Raw genomic sequence first — 14,216 nt, forward strand, 5'->3', positions numbered from 1 at the left:
ACCTGGAGGGGGGCCTCTGTGATGGACACAGAGAGGGCTTCTGTTAGAGAGTCTGTTTGATGTTCGGCGCCCCCACCTCTGCAGGCGCCTGGGTGCAATGCACCCTGTGTACCCTGCCTAGGATCGGCCCTGGGGAGAGGCACCGGAGCTCCATGTCTTAATGGACACAGGGAGCTGTGACTCAGCTCGGGTGGGCCCCCATAGCAAGGTGCTTGCTGTGGGGGCACTCGATAGGACGGAGGGGCCAGGAACACAGAAGAGGGACCCGAGAAGATCTGGGCTGCTCTGTGCAAATCCACTGAAACAGAGGAGGCAAGTATAACATAACATATTTGTTGTTTTTATAGAGACTTTACAATCACTTTATCGCCCCTTGCACACAAGTCGTCTACCTCCTCTGTGTGCAGTCCCTGAATTTTAATGCGCTCAGGAGGCACAGGTGCAGCGTCCGGCCCTGCTGCTTTTGACAAGTCTATGGTGCAGCTGGAGAGCGCTGAATGCTGTTCCAAGTAGTACTTGTGTTTAGGGCCCCATGCATTCAAAGGACAAATGCCCAGAACGCAGGTTTTCTAAAAGAGTAGGTCGTGTTTACTTTGCAAAGTGAATTTTCAATTAGCTCACTAAGCTTGGTAAAAATTTACTATGCAAAGTAAACGTACTCTATTCCGTTAGTAAGTGAACTATGATCAGGTGTCACAAGAAGCTGACATTTTAGTTGTCACAGCTACAAAGATTTTTTTTTTTTTAGGTTTTACCACAAAATTTTTATATTGTGCAGTTTGGATTTTATGACAACATAGTAAAAAAAAAAAAAAATAATAATGTACCTCTGCTGTAAACAGTTACAGGTCAAGTCATGCTAATCATTTCTGTGGTGCAGATGGAATAAGCACTCCGCTAGAAAGCAGCATATCTTATGGATTTTTTTTTTTTTACCCAAAAAAAAACAAAAAGAAAAAAAAACTAGTATGTTACTGGGTGTACACCTCCATCTGATGTCTTCAGTCAGTACTGCACCAGGTATTAAATTAGAACCACAGAAATTAAACGTATTCATTATTTTTTTTAATGCCTCTAATGAAACCTAAAGCACTATATTGATGGTTCGCAAGATTTAGTTGTACTTTCAGTGCCCCTAGTCATAGACACACAGAACTAACGCCAAATTTGGGAACTTAAAACGGAAATAAAGCACACTTTTTTTTTTTAAACCCTGCAAGACAATGGCATAATGTGCTAGTATGCACTGCTATTAGAGCACATTTTCAAAGCGTATACAGCATTCACTTGTGAAAAAATAATAAAAAATTATAAAAAATCATAATAAAAACGCAGTTTAATGCTACATTTTAATGTCCCATTTTTGCAACATCTCCAAGCTCATTCCAGAGAGGCTTATAAGCCTGTTCCTTTTTTGCCCTTGTTATCATGTGACTCTTTGTTCCTCGGAAATTAGACATTGCTTCCTTTTTCAGTCTACACCCTCCTCCGTTATCTGACTCAGCTCGGAGATCTGGCTCTAGCTAGCAGATCAGTCTTGTAAGCAAACATGTCATTATGTCATAGGACTGCAGGTCATTGGATTTATGTAAAAATGCAAAGAAAAAATTTAAATAAAATAAAAACCCCACCACACAACAGCCCCCACACCATTGATTTCCTTTTTTTTTTTTTTAAATACAAAAAAGGAGGATGCATAGTGCATTTACCCTTTTCAAAAACGCAGCCACATGGAAATCGTATGGTCTTTGACCATGCGATTTCCCTACAGTTCCCACACACACAGATTTTTACACGCATGGAGGGAGCGATTCAGAGGCAGCCCCCGGCATTTGCGCAGAGCAGTCTGTTTTTACTACGGGTGGCTGCGGGCACGCGCAGCAGTGTGAACTTAAGGGGTTACAGAAAACGAAACAGAGCAGTGCTATTCAAAACTGCATAAAACGTGGTAGAGCAGAACCTTACTTTAAGTATTGGTTCACACTGATGCTGTGCGTTTCCCACACCACAGCCGTGCTTCATTCATGTGAACCGATGCGGGTGGTAATGTATAGTCAACGACACCCCAAAAGCAGGTTGCAAACGCAGTGTAACTGGTTGAATTGGATCGCATGGGCAAGTGGTTAATAGGAAAAAAAATAGCTAGATTAGAAGTTTGGTCTGGGTCAGGATTAGGGTCAAAGGTCCCAGTCAGAGGCAAAGATCAGGGTTGTTCTTTGGCAGTACATTATGGTAATAGCAAGTACTGTATAGGTAAATTTAACCACTTGCCTACTGGGCACTTTTACCCCCTTCCTGACTAGGAAGGCAGCACTGGTGGACACTGTTTGGACGGCACTGATAATCAGTGCCCTGATCAATGTACAGATCCCTTTTGGAGAAGCTGGTTATCTGCTCTTCTCTCAGCATGAGTAAAAGGAGTGCTCATAATCAGCTTCCATTGTGACAGGAAGTCAGGTAAATCTGTGGGTGTTGTCACAGACAGGACATACATTTCTGCCTTGTTTAGACAATACACCAATTGTTATTAGGCGTCGGCTGCAAATGTAGCCAGAAAAGGCTAAATGCCGTTGGAAAACTTCAGCTGTTCAGAATGAGGCAATTAAGGCCACTATAAGTAGTCCAGAGGATTACCACTGATTTGCTGCATCATCCTGAGGCTTTGTGAGTAAGGAGAGCAGTACTGAAAGTCTTCTGAGGAGGTGAGGAGAGGATTGAAAAATATGAAAAATCTGAGGAAAAATACCACTTTTTGAGCAATCGCCTGATATTTTGATCATTAGTACACAGTTTGAGAGCCGATCACTACAGTTCATGAAAAAATAGCCAAAGAGATAAACCTTTTTCTCGGAAGATAACAGAACAAGCGATTTGTGTGCAATTAGTATGGTGTTTGTACGAAAAACAAACCACAGACACACACAGTCGATCATTTATCCAAAATTCTGATTGTGTGTACGAAACTTAAGTTCTTTCCTCATCCCTCCACCACCAAACAAGGATCTTGCATCTTAGCAAGTCAATGTGGTTGTCTGACACATATGACATCTATGGCAAATAATTTGAAAACAGTCACCCCACAATACACATGCTCGTTATATTGTAATACATGCAGCATGTCCAGTTGCCATTTACACTTGTAGAATATATTCCATTTGTATATGCAGTACATTGTGTTATTGGCCTATGGGCAGAGAAGAAAATGGTAATATGGCATGTGGATGTGAACAGTTTTATTGGAAAGAATTGTTGACCCCTTTGTAACAAATGGTATACAGAAGTGCATTAGCACTTAGATTGCTTTTAAAATACACTTTGTAATGCTCTCCCATACCCCCTCCCCATACATACAGATGTTCACATGCAGCACAACAGAATCCAGGCACAGATTATCACAGCAGATGGCCAACTGAAAAGCCCTGTAGACGTTAGATGATTGTCACCCGTCTTTTAGAAGTGGTCACAGGGGAACTGTATGATTTTAGAACAAAAAGGGGGAAAGCATGACGTATAGTAACTACTGTAGTCAACCACAGTTATTCATTTACAGTAATACAATTTATACTGAATTATACAAAAATGTATCAAAGAAAAAGCGTTATTTACATGGTGGCTGTCGGAGGATTCTTGCCAGTGGGGGAACAGCTGCCTACACACAGTGTGCAAACAGTATTGGCACAGTTAACTGTACCAACGAATGGCTGATGCCACCGCTGTTCACAGTTAAGCAATCAGGTACATGCGAATAAAGCCTGTATATATATATATATATATATATATATATATATATATATATAATATGTATATATATAAAAATTGGGGTTCTGAGTAATTTTCTAGCAAAAAAAAAAATGTAGGAGAGAAGTGTCAAAATTTGTATGGGTGGCAAGGGGTTACTTACCGTAAGTAGGTAAAAAAAACATTTGGGATGTTGGCAACATTTTTTGTGAGAAATTGAATTTGATATTCTCCCTAGTGGTTCACTCTTTGTTCTTACCGTAAGTAATATATAAATTATTATTTAATATAAGGCTGCTTTCACACTGAGGCGTGCAGCCGCGGTGACGGTATAGCCGCGCTATTTGTAGCACGGCTATACCGTCGTATTTACCGCGATATTCGGGCGCTAGCGGTGAGGTTTTAACCCCCGCTAGCGGCCAAAAAAGGCTTAATAACGCCCGCGTTGTGGGCGGTATTACCGCACTTTCCCATTGATTTCAATGGGAAGGCGCGGTATAGGAGCGGTGAAGCCGACGTTCGGCTTCTTTCGGCTACTCGTGACACGATGGATGCGACCGTCGGAAGCCTGTCAATCAAATAGGAACGCCCAGTCCCGAAAACCATACCCGGAAGCGGCGGAGAAGATCGCTCTCTAAAAACGGTAAGTACAGCTTCGATTTTAAAAAAAATAGCCGATTCCCCTTGACAAAATGAGCATGAATCTAAGGTTACATTTTTTTTTTTCGGGTGAACTCCCGCTTTAAGGTAAATTATATTTTCAAAATCTGTACTCAAGCAGGTGGCTTAAAGCGGAGTTCCACCCAAAAGTGGAACTTCCACTTAATCCACTCCTCGCCCCCTTACATGCCACATTTGGCATGTCATTTTTTTAGGGGGGGAGTGGGGGCTTCAGGAGGAGTGGGACTTCCTGTCCCACTTCCTCTTTCCGCCGAGGGGCTGCTAAGGCGATACGTCATATCGCCTTTTGGCAGCCCCTCCCTGTAGGCGATCGCCTGGGACACGTGACAGGTCCCAGGCGATCGCCTGTCCAATCTGATGGCGCAGCGCCACTCGCGCATGCGCAGTGGGTGCCCCGCCGTGAAGCCGAAAGCTGTCACGGCCGGGTGCCCACAATTAGAATGGAGACGCCGGCCGGAGAGGTGGGTAGAGGAGCGGAGCCCCGGCCGACGCGTCGCTGGAACGTGGAGCAGGTGAGTGTATGTTTATTAAAAGCCAGCAGCTACACTTTTTGTAGCTGCTGACTTTTAATAAACATTAAAAATGACTCGAACACCCCTTTAAAGGATAAGTTACTGAAGTTATAACTTCCAACCAGTAATTTCACAGTAAATAGATTATGTTATAACATAGCATGTAAATATATGATTTAGCTTGAATATAAGAGTACCTTTTCAACAGAAAATCAGTTTCTCCCTCTTAACTGAGAAAAACATGGGATTGTGGGTGAATCTTATACCCATAAACACATGTTTTGTCCTTGTAGTTAAGAGGGATGGGCTGGAAGGGAGCATTTGTCTTTTAGACACATACCCCTTCTATGACACTGCAGTGAGTGGAGTGCCTCCACTGCAGCATTTTTATTGGACAACTGGGACCAATGGCACTTTATCATTGGTCCAAGACTCCAAGCTGTTCATTGAGCTCAGTGCCTCTGACAAGAAGTGAGAGGCACTTTGATCTCATCCTCTCAGTCTGCTGCAAGCAGAGTGTGTCAGCTTGTATTTAAACTGACCGCTCTGTATGTAGCTTCTGACAGTCTGTGCAAGGAGCCCTGTATCTCTGGAACCATAGGTTGTAGAAGCCCCAGTGGTTAGTAGCACTTGGGCTACATACCCCCCAAATTCGGGGTCTGTGTGATCACAGGTTGCCGAGCTACAACACTCGAAGCTCTTTTCTTTCTTTTTTTTTTAATGCTCATGGCCCTGCCTCACCTGACTGCATGTCCCTGCCACGCGGCCATAGAAGAGAGTGCTGACATGTCCAAGAGGCGGCGTTTAGCCACCTATGAACACAGGAGACTATGCACCATGAGGCCTAAAAAAAAAAAAAAGTTACCCTTATCCATCATATATGGTAAATATTTCAGTGCCTAGTGCAAAATTTTTTAAAAAAAGTATAACTCGAATAGTTGCTATGGGCAAGGGCAACACTATGTTTATCCTTAACATTTTTTTTATAATGCAGCAGTGTCTTTTTTTTTTAAATAAAAACCCTGTACTTCAAAGATGATATTCTGCTTGAAGATAGCAGAAACTGTTGCTTCCATTGAAGCCAGGAAGTCATACAGGAAAAAAAAATCTTTGTGGGAGGTTTTCTTCCCCAGCTGAGCCCTCGCTGTCTCATTTTTACTGCAGATTTCTGCCGCATTGCAGTCTGGCTCAGACTCCCCTCCCCCTATACATCCTTCAGCTCACTGCCTGTGTCTGCACAAAACCAGACACCGCCCTTTGTACAGCGCAGAGACGCAGATGTGTGCTTCCTAAAGAGGATGAATGGACAAAAAAATGACAATGGAGGCATTGTCACAATAGAAGACAATGACAGCAGGTGAAGCCATAGCTCCAGCGGTGCCTGTGTCAGCATGCGGTCAGCCTTTTCTGCATTGCAACTCAATCCTGAGTTTCAGCAGCTGTAAAATATGTGCACTGCCATATACTAGCTGATTGCATTCTACTGATATTATGCAATATTATTAGACAGGATTTACAGTATATAGCACCAACAGTTTGTGCAGTGCTTTACAATATACATAGACCTAGCAGGCTGCAGAAAATGAAAGCACATTGACCTAGTTAGAGGGGCCTAGTAGTAGGAGCAACCATATAATTATATGCTGTGTTTCCCAAAAGTATGCAATGGGTGATAAAATAGGTCTTCATTATCCTTAAGCCTCGTACACACGATCGGCTTTTCTGCGGACAAAGCGTAGGACTTTTGTCCGAAGGGCGTGGCCGTGAACTTGTCTTGCATACAAACGGCCAGGCATGTACTGGCCATCGGGAGTTTCCCAATGGGCCGGTTTCAGCGGCTGCCTAATTTGCCTATTGCATTGGAGGTCCACAGCCATCTAGCCGTCAATCACTGACAGCTGGAGCCTGATGGGTAGATTGAGATTTAGCCAGCATGTAGAGTAGCGCAGGAAGCGTCTGTAATAAGTTCTCTCTCATGTCACGCTGCTCCCCGGCGGCCCCTCCTCTCCTCTCGTCCTTCCCCATTTGCTTGTGACATCATCTGGGATGGACGAGGAGAGGAGGGGCCGCCGGGGAGCAGCTTGACATGAGAAATAACTTATTACAGATACTTCCTGCGCTACTCTGTCGTTGACTAGTAAACACTGTGCCCTGGTGTGCCCCTAATGTTGTGTGCCCTGCTGTGCTGAGCTCTGTACCCTGATGTGCTGGGCTCTGTACCCTGTGTTGTGCCCTGGGCCGGTCTGGATGAAGTGCAGGGCCACATTTTTGTCCCAGTCCAGCCCTGCAAACGGTAAAGAATTGTCGTCCAACAAACACAAAACTACGTGTTTTTTCAGCTTTTTACCGCCACCCTTTGGGCAACTTCTGCTAATGTCTTATGGTTCGCATTGCTTCTGAGCATGTGCGTTTGTACTTTCTAACAGACTTGTGTACACACGATCGTAAAAGACACATTTGTTGTCGGAAAATTTTAAAGCATGCTGTCAGGCACGGATTTACTCCCTTTGCCGCCCCAAGGCCAGGTCCTTCAATGCCGCCCCCGCCTGCGCAGTACGGGGGGGACATTATCCGCCGGGGGACTTTTTCGGCAGGACACTGAGAAGCGGGGGGGGGTGTTGCTGCCAAAAAAATGACATTGAGCATTGGGGGGTGCTGCTGCCGAAAATGACAAAATGACATTGAGAACCGGGAGGGGGGTTGCTGCTGCCAAGAGCTATCTCACCTCCTCTTCCCTCTGTTTTTTCTCCTCTCACCATTCGCATGACAGGGGGGGAACTCCCGATATGAAAGTAAAAGTGTCCTCTCCTCTCAGCCGCAGTGCTGCCCCTGCACCCACTGCCACCCCAAGGCCTGGCCTTGTTGGCCTTGTCTGGAATCCGGCCCTGCATGCTGTCCCACATTCGTTGTCGGAAATTCTAACAATTGTCCGATGGAGCGTACAAACGGTCGGATTATCCGATAACATCCTGCCACCACACATTTCCCGTCAATAAATCCAATCGTGTGTATAAGGCTAAATGGTTCTTTCAGACAAGCACTACAATCAGATCCACCTTTCAGGCCAATCTGAACAGATGCTCAATGTTAGTCTATGGGCAGGCATTTGTAAACGGATGGAGTCTGTCTAGGTCCAAAAGAACAAACAAAGATCTGCATCCTTTTATTTTTTTATTTATTTTTTTAGGAACAAAATGTGAGGAACGGAGGTAAAAGGATGTAAACAGATGCACATATGGTTACAGTGCCTTGAAAAAGTATTCATACCCCTTCAAATTTTGTCATGTTACATCCAAAAACGTAAATGTATTTTATTGGGAATTTGATGTGATAGACCAACACAAAATGGCACATAATTGTGAAGTAGAAGGAAAATGATAAATGGTTTCCAAAATTTCTTACAAATAAATGTGAAAAGTGTGGCGTGCATAAATACAACTGTTCTGTGAAGCCCTCAGAGGTTTGCTAGAGAGCCTTAGTGAACAAATGGCATCATAAGTGCCAAGGAACACACCACAGGTCTGGGATAAAGTTGTGGAGAAGTTTAAAGCAGGGTTAGATTAAAAAAAAATCTCAAGCTTTGAACATCTCAGGGAGCACTGTTCAATCCATCATCTGAAAATGGAAAGAGTATGGCACAACTGCAAACCTACCAAGACATGGCAATCCATCTAAACCAGGCATGTCCAAAGTCCGGCCCGCGGGCCAAATGCGGCCCCCCTGTTGATTTAATATGGCCCCCCTGGAGATTTGTGTGTGTGTATATATATATATATATATATATATATATACACACAAAGATATATACCGTATTTATCGGTGCTGCCTTGGAGGGGACAGACAGGGGGCAGGATGAGCGCCATCAGATTACATGAAGAGAATCTCCTGTTTACTCAGCAGCGTCTCTATTGGAAGTCCCGTCTCCTGGGATGCCATTGGACGACTGTTCTGTCTATCATAGCAGGCGGGACTTTGTATTAAAGAGGCCACAGAGTAAACAAGAGATTCTCCTGTTTGTAATCTGTCGGCACTCGTCCCGCCCCCCCTCCCTCTGCCCTCCAAGGCTGCAGGTGGGCATCGATCAGGCTGCACTGATGGTAATGGTAAGGCTGCATTTATGGCACATGTGAGGCTGCATTTATGGCACATGTGAGGCTGCATTTATGGCACATGTGAGGCTGCAATGGTAAGGCTGCACTGATTGCAATGGTGAGGCTGCATTCATGGCAATGGTGAGGCTGCATTCATGGCAATGGTGAGGCTGCATTCATGGCAATGGTGAGCCTGTGCGTGTTATACGCCGATAAATACGGTATATATAAATAACACGACCAAGCTCATCCTTGGTCCTGAGCAGCGCTCTGGGATTCGTTGGGGCCACAAAAGAAATATATACTGTATATCCAAATAACACATCCGAGCTCATCTCTTCACCACACACAGCCACAAAGGCAAGAGAATTCTTGTTGGGCAGTGTATTAGTTGCTCGGACAAACACACTTAGACCGAATTGTAATCGTTCAAAGAATGTCAGGCAAAATAGTCGGCCCTCGAGCATGTTTACTTCATCAAATCTGGCCCTCTATGATAAAAGTTTGGACACCCCTGATCTAAACTGTCAGGCAAGAAGAGCATTATTTAGAAAAGCAGCCAAGAGGCCCATGGTAACTCTGGAGGAGCGTCAGAGATCCACAGCTCACGTAGGAGAATCTGTCCACATGAAAGAGTGGCAAGAAGAAAGCCATTGTTAAAAGAAGGCCATAAGAAGTGCAGTTGGGGGCATGTGGGGGACACAGCAGACATGTGGAAGAAGATGCTTTGGTCAGACGAGACCAAAATTTAACTTTTTGGCCTAGAAGCAAAATGCTATGTGTGGCAGAAAAACATCAGTACGCATCACCCTTAACACACCATCCCCACTGTGAAACGCGGTGGTGGCAGCATCTTGTTGTGGGGATGCTTTTCTTCAGCAGGAACAGGGAAGCTGGTCAGAGTTGATGGGTAGATGGATGGAGCCAAATACAGGGCAGTCTTGGAATAAAACCTGTTATAGTCTGAAAAAGAAAAAGTCTTGACTGGGGCGGAGGTCCACCTTCCAGCAACACAACAACCCTAAGCATTCAACCAAGCTATATTAAAATTGTTTAGATCAAAAGCATATTCATGTGTTAGAATGACCCAGTCAAAATACAATTGCAATCTGACAGAGCTTGAGCTATTTTGCAAAGAATAGGCACAGATTTCACTCCAGATATGCAAAGCTGCTAGAGACACCCAAAAAGACTTGCAGCTGTAATTTAAGAAGAAAAATGTTACTGCGCTGATCTAATTATCCAGAGGTATTTAATCTCTGGGAATATGGACATAAGTGAAATATCAGGGCCACAATGTACCCAATCTTAAGTGTGAATAACCTGAATACAAACAATAAAAAATATAAGAAATATATGAGTCATACAAATGTGACACAGTGATTTCAAACTTAAATCATATATCTAGATCAGTGTGTCAGCATACAATCCATTGGCCACAGTGCTTCTATGAGAAAAATGGCTGTTGCTGCTACTGACCAACCAAATCGTGAAAACAATGCGAAAGATATTACAAAAAGAATATATTATATATATATGTGTGTGTAAAAACCCAATATGCAGTATGCCAACTGCACCGTGAGTTGTCCAATAACCGATATTGGAACAAAATAAAATAAATATCAATAAAAGTGAAATAATTATCAAACAACCATACAAATGTGCAATGTGCTGGCTGCACTTAAAAATAGTCCAAATGACAGGCAATCTTGCTCTTATACAATAGGTTCCAGCAAACACAAGGTTCAATGTTGGTAATGCTGTGTACAGGAAAGTGCCGCTATCTCTTCCACCCGACAAAGATGTGCCACCATCACCAATGGTTAAAATCAACACTCACCAGACCCCAGATATTATTAGGCTCCAAAGTGGTGTCTTTTCTTTGTCGGTCAGTGGGTGTTGCCTCCTTTTCCCTTTTACAAGGTGTCATCAATTCCTCAAAAACAAGGGGCTCATCATGGTGTAGTATATTAAAATATGTATTTATTTAAAAAAGGTAAAACAATATAACACTTACAATATAAAGTGCCTCTGACCGGCACTGAGTGTCTTTGGCAGTGTCAACCGTTAAAAGCCGCTGACCAGCATTTAAGTGGCGTCCTAAGAGGTGTGCTTGCCCCGCTGTGCTCCGCATGTATTGCTACAAGGGGTCCGTGCGCGCTGGTGTGCTGCACCCTCAATGTGTGTGTCCAAACAGCCTCTACGCGTTTCGCTAGTTGCGTCGTCAGGAGACCTGACGACGCAGACCTGTCTCCTGACGACGCAACTAGCGAAACGCGTAGAGGCTGTTTGGACACACACATTGAGGGTGCAGCACACCAGCGCGCACGGACCCCTTGTAGCAATACATGCGGAGCACAGCGGGGCAAGCACACCTCTTAGGACGCCACTTAAATGCTGGTCAGCGGCTTTTAACGGTTGACACTGCCAAAGACACTCAGTGCCGGTCAGAGGCACTTTATATTGTAAGTGTTATATTTTTTTACCTTTTTTAAATAAATACATATTTTAATATACTACACCATGATGAGCCCCTTGTTTTTGAGGAATTGATGACACCTTGTAAAAGGGAAAAGGAGGCAACACCCACTGACCGACAAAGAAAAGACACCACTTTGGAGCCTAATAATATCTGGGGTCTGGTGAGTGTTGATTTTAACCATTGGTGATGGTGGCACATCTTTGTCGGGTGGAAGAGATAGCGGCACTTTCCTGTACACAGCATTACCAACATTGAACCTTGTGTTTGCTGGAACCTATTGTATAAGAGCAAGATTGCCTGTCATTTGGACTATTTTTAAGTGCAGCCAGCACATTGCACATTTGTATGGTTGTTTGATAATTATTTCACTTTTATTGATATTTATTTTATTTTGTTCCAATATCGGTTATTGGACAACTCACGGTGCAGTTGGCATACTGCATATTGGGTTTTTACACACACATATATATATAATATATTCTTTTTGTAATATCTTTCGTATTGTTTTCACGATTTGGTTGGTCAGTAGCAGCAACAGCCATTTTTCTCATAGAAGCACTGTGGCCAATGGATTGTATGCTGACACACTGATCTAGATATATGATTTAAGTTTGAAATCACTGTGTCACATTTGTATGACTCATATATTTCTTATATTTTTTATTGTTTGTATTCAGGTTATTCACACTTAAGATTGGGTACATTGTGGCCCTGATATTTCACTTATGTCCATATTCCCAGAGATTTAATACCTCTGGATAATTAGATCAGCGCAGTAACATTTTTCTTCTTAGAGCACTATTGACCCCCACTAAGGGCACACAGTACTGCAGCAGATCACAGTTCACATTTATTTATTTATTTTCTTTTGCGCCGGTGACACTCACAACCAATTGCAGCTGTAATTGCAGTGAAATGTGGAAAATGTCAGTGGGTATGAATACTTTTTCTAAGCACTGTACATCTGACCTTAGTTTTTTTTTTTTTTTTGAAAAGCCTATGGCGTGTGAACACACCCAAAAACTCCACCCGGTGCAGAAAAAATGTGCACACACATAAAGAGTGTTCACAAAAACGTGCAGACGGGTGCAACGTCAAGTGGTCCTCCTGTGAAGAGGGACCCAAACCCTGATCCCACGAGGCAATAGGCTCCAGACGGGGACTGAGGTACTGTGGTCCGAGCAACCGAAGCCGACACGGACCCAACTTCCTCGGAGGGACTGCCGAAACAGAACCCTCCCAGTACTAGGTGGGGCTCCCCCGAAGGGAGACCCCATGAGAGCAGGCGAACTAAGCCAGAAGGCCATGTCCACCCACTCCCAAGACGTTCAGGGCTGGCCCGAGGACCCGCACCCTACTAATCACACTAGTGCACAACAAAAAAAGACAAAAAAGTGACAAACACAGGCTTAAATAAAATAAAGTGGGGGAAGGGATAGTGGAGAGGAGAGTGAAAGAAGTGGCCATTGTGGTGAAACAATGACCAGGCCCTCCGGCCAGGAATAAAAAATTCCTCCGGTCCTAGCCAAAAGGCCCGGCCCAGGAGGCAGGTGCTAAAAAAAGCGTGTATCTGGTGCAGTGACCGTGGTATCTTAAATCAATGTGTCCCTCACACACAGTGATCTTCAGATACCCCTGGACTGCCACTCCAGGAGCACATGCACCATAGGCTTTTCGTTCCATATCCGACCCCCCGACCGGCCAGTGCAGCCCTCCACCCCTGCCAGCTAGAGAGCCCTTCAAGGTTTTCTTGGGGAGAACTGCCGCTCAGGTAACAGCCTCCACCAATACTAGCCCCTCCAGACCCTCTGTCAACCCAGCGGATTTGCATGGCTCTACCCCGTCCTACCACAGGGCATTACCAGCTCCTCCAACCGGATCGCTGACAGAGATAGCACTTACACCAGCCAGCCAGAAGGCCAGACTAGAACTCGGCAAAAAGACCAAGACCAAGCGCAGCACCCACCCTCACCAGGAGCACCCTTCCAGATGGCTCAGACTCAACCATGGGCCGGCCCCCAGTATTCTGTCGGGCAGCACAGCGTAGTCCCTGCTGAAACCATCCTTCCAGGTGCAATGACGTCATTGGATTGCATCCACCCTCCCCATGTAGGAGGTGCTTCAGCGCTCCGCTGACAACTGATAAGGACAGATACCACACCCAGTCCCAGCCAAAAGGCCGAGAAGCGGCAGGGAAGACAACCATGATCAGCACGGCCTAGAGTGTGCAATAGCCGAGCCTCGCCCTGGGAGAACCACCTTCATGATCATGATGTCTCCCCTGCCAGGTAAGTATCTGACCTTAGTTATGGGCCTAAAATATTAAAGTATCACTAATGGCAAAACTGGAGAAAGATTAGAATGCTTGTCAGTTTTTATTGCTGTCTGTGCCCCATTAGGGAGATCTACCCTCTCAATTAGTCCCGTTTACCATTATCATTGAAAGTGAAATCAAAAGAAAAAAAGAAACGAATTTTGGGTTGTCTCCAGAGACATAATAGATGGTAAATCTTCCGATGGGAACACTAGTTCTGGTGATCTGGGGGGTCCTCGAGAAATTCCCCTAATTTGTAGGCATTTCTTCTCACATGCTGTTTGGCTATTGCACAGGACGTGAAGGGAAATCACCGCAATAGGACACAGATGGCAAAAATAAAATCTGACAGGGGTTATAACCCTTCCTTCCTCTGTCAAAAAAAAAAAAAGTTTTGC

General features: G+C 44.4%; 1 non-coding gene across 1 annotated transcript; it reads right to left on the reverse strand.

Annotated features, from left to right (window-relative positions):
* Positions 1 to 13,641: 13,641 nt before the first annotated feature.
* On the reverse strand, positions 13,642 to 13,800 carry LOC120929856. Its single transcript, XR_005747525.1, has one exon. It is a non-coding gene; the product is annotated as a U1 spliceosomal RNA (small nuclear RNA).
* Positions 13,801 to 14,216: the final 416 nt, after the last annotated feature.

The sequence above is a fragment of the Rana temporaria genome, chromosome 2 (genome assembly GCF_905171775.1).
Source record: "Rana temporaria chromosome 2, aRanTem1.1, whole genome shotgun sequence".
Taxonomy (NCBI): domain Eukaryota; kingdom Metazoa; phylum Chordata; class Amphibia; order Anura; family Ranidae; genus Rana; species Rana temporaria.